The sequence below is a fragment of the Nanorana parkeri genome, unplaced genomic scaffold (genome assembly GCF_000935625.1).
Source record: "Nanorana parkeri isolate BGI_ZX_2015 unplaced genomic scaffold, ASM93562v1 scaffold10, whole genome shotgun sequence".
Classification (NCBI taxonomy): domain Eukaryota; kingdom Metazoa; phylum Chordata; class Amphibia; order Anura; family Dicroglossidae; genus Nanorana; species Nanorana parkeri.
The window spans coordinates 3,987,324-3,990,098 of record NW_017306278.1 but is presented as its reverse complement, the minus strand read 5'-3'; the positions used below and the strand labels follow the sequence as shown (position 1 = coordinate 3,990,098).

General features: G+C 54.1%; 1 protein-coding gene across 1 annotated transcript in view; it reads left to right on the top strand.

The window, feature by feature from the left end:
* The first annotated feature begins 211 nt into the window (after positions 1–211).
* PTPN5 (protein tyrosine phosphatase, non-receptor type 5) overlaps positions 212–2,775 on the top strand; it is a 30,164-nt gene continuing 27,600 nt past the window's right edge. The window contains exon 1 of the mRNA XM_018555152.1: positions 212–297. The gene's annotated coding sequence lies outside the window, so the exon portion shown is untranslated. The remainder of the gene's footprint in view (positions 298–2,775) is intronic.

The following is a 2,775-nucleotide window of genomic DNA, read 5'->3' as shown; positions in this document are numbered from 1 at the left end:
GTTGTGAGTGGGCGGGGCTATATCGAGCTCAATTAGTGGGCGGGGCTCTGAATGAGGGAACGCTCTGACCTGCATTTGAATTGGCTCAGATTCGGGGCTGTGCAGAAAATAGGAGTACTGGCAACTGTAGACATTTTGACGGATTGATGACATCACTGCACCGTTCTAAATAAGTGACGGAATTTTTATTGTCTCGTTCGCAGTTTTTCGGGAGACGGTCCGGAAGCTGCGGCTGGCGTGGAAGAAGAATCGTTTCGGACATGGGGTTGTGATAAAGATTCTCTTATCTTCTTCATGGTGAGTCCATGCGTTTCCTTTACAGAAGAACTTCGCAGGGTTTACACAGCGGACTGAGGGGAATCATGCAAATGAAATGCAAATCTCGGTTCCTCCAGCGCTCTCATTGGAGGGAGAGACAGGGAAGGGGGCGGGCACAGCTGGCTCTGGCTCTTGAGAGGCAGATTGAGCTGTCCCTTAGGCAGTTCTGCTGACTTTGGGTCACAGGGGTACCGACTCACTCAATGAAACCTGGAGAAAGGAAGTGAAGTAAAGTTGCCGTCCATGGCGACCAATTAGAATAAGGAAAGGTTAAGCTTGATTGGTTGCTACTGACAACAGCTCCACTTTACAGGAGAACTATGGGGTCAGGGCTTTTCCCCATAGTTCTCCTTAGGGTAACGGGAGGACACAAACTAGCGTCCTCCCGTCACCCTAAGCTCAGTATATAGAGAGCTACGGCTCGCGGTATACTGAGACTCCGCAGCCAGAACAGATCCCGACATCGATGTCAAGATCCGCCCAGCTGCGTGAGTGACAGCTGGCTCTGCCTATCTAGAGGCAGAGTCAGCTGTACCCGCCCCCGTCCATTCCGCCAGTCATCACTGGCGGAGCGGAGAGGGGGGAATCCAGCCCCTCCCCTGTCATGGCAGAGAGCCGTGACAGGATCGAGAAGTGAGCGAACGCCGGTATGTGTTCGCTCACCTCCCGATCTACTGAGCCGACCTGCGACAGTCTCATTGTCACAGGTCGGCTAGAACTATGAGGTGAGTGAAAAGCACTCACCTCATACTTCTCCTTTAATTTTCTAATTTTGATGATTCAGCCCTCGGTGCGTCTTCACCCTTTTTATCCCACGCATTCCGCTGAATAACAGCGCCGCTCATGATGGAGCAGAGCAATGACAATCGCCTTGGCTTCATGGCCTCCGTCTGGCGGAAGTGACTCGCGGGGACCTTCCTAGGGGGGCTGGAGACAACAATCAGCCTCGGTGATGACTTTACAGGTGCAGGGAGGTGACCAAGCTGTGTTGCTCAACTGCAGTACAGATAAGACCGGTCACCAGACTGGCTGTGCTGTGTGGCAGAGGTGTGTAAATCTCAGGACTGGATGGGAAGAAGTGCAAATCTTTTGGCAGCGGCCATATCTGTATTTCCTCCGTGTATTTAGCTGTCTGCCTTGTGACGTGTCACTATACAGCATTATATACACCATTTCCTCAGTCTCCCCTCCCCCAGTGATCAGTCTGCTGCAGGCAGGCGGAAGCATTTCCTCAGTCTCCCCTCCCCCAGTGCTTAGTCTGCTGCAGGCAGGCGGAAGCATTTCCTCAGTCTCCCCTCCCCCAGTGCTTAGTCTGCTGCAGGCAGGCGGAAGCATTTCCTCAGTCTCCCCTCCCCCAGTGCTTAGTCTGCTGCAGGCAGGCGGAAGCATTTCCTCAGTCTCCCCTCCCCCAGTGCTTAGTCTGCTGCAGGCAGGCGGAAGCATTTCCTCAGTCTCCCCTCCCCCAGTGCTTAGTCTGCTGCAGGCAGGCGGAAGCATTTCCTCAGTCTCCCCTCCCCCAGTGCTTAGTCTGCTGCAGGCAGGCGGAAGCATTTCCTCAGTCTCCCCTCCCCCAGTGCTTAGTCTGCTGCAGGCAGGCGGAAGCATTTCCTCAGTCTCCCCTCCCCCAGTGCTTAGTCTGCTGCAGGCAGGCGGAAGCATTTCCTCAGTCTCCCCTCCCCCAGTGCTTAGTCTGCTGCAGGCAGGCGGAAGCATTTCCTCAGTCTCCCCTCCCCCAGTGCTTAGTCTGCTGCAGGCAGGCGGAAGCATTTCCTCAGTCTCCCCTCCCCCAGTGCTTAGTCTGCTGCAGGCAGGCGGAAGCATTTCCTCAGTCTCCCCTCCCCCAGTGATCAGTCGGCTGCCGGCAGGAGGAAGCATTTCCTCCGTCTCCCCTCCCCCCGTGATCAGTCTGCTGCCGGCAGGAGGAAGCATTTCCTCAGTCCCCCTCCCCCTCCCCCCCCTCCATTTGGGAACACAGCCAAGAACTGCACAAGAACCAGTATTTCGTTGATTGTGTCGTCTCTGATCCGGCATCTCAGTCCAGGAAGTAGATGGTGACCCTGGATGATGCCTGAGCAAAGATGGTGCCGTCCTTCTGGAGTAGGGAAGTAGATGAAGGCATTGTTGGCAAGGGAGGGGTGTTCTTAAGATATTAATAAATACCTGGAAGTGTTCTGGTTGTACGTTGCCTGATCCTGGGTCCGCTTTAAAGGGGGGAGGATACCAGAAAGGTGGCGGTGATGATGATTTATAATTATACTTCTTCTACACGCCGCTAATGGAATGTCAGGAAATATCACATTACCCCAAATCACAGAGAGAGACTTCATTCCTCCCAGGTGAGGGGCATGCGAGACGAAGGGGATATTTATCCAATATTTATAGCGCCAACACATACTGTGGCGGGAAGACATTTGGAGGTGCACAGCGGTGGCGGCAGAGGATTTGTCTGTTAAGTTC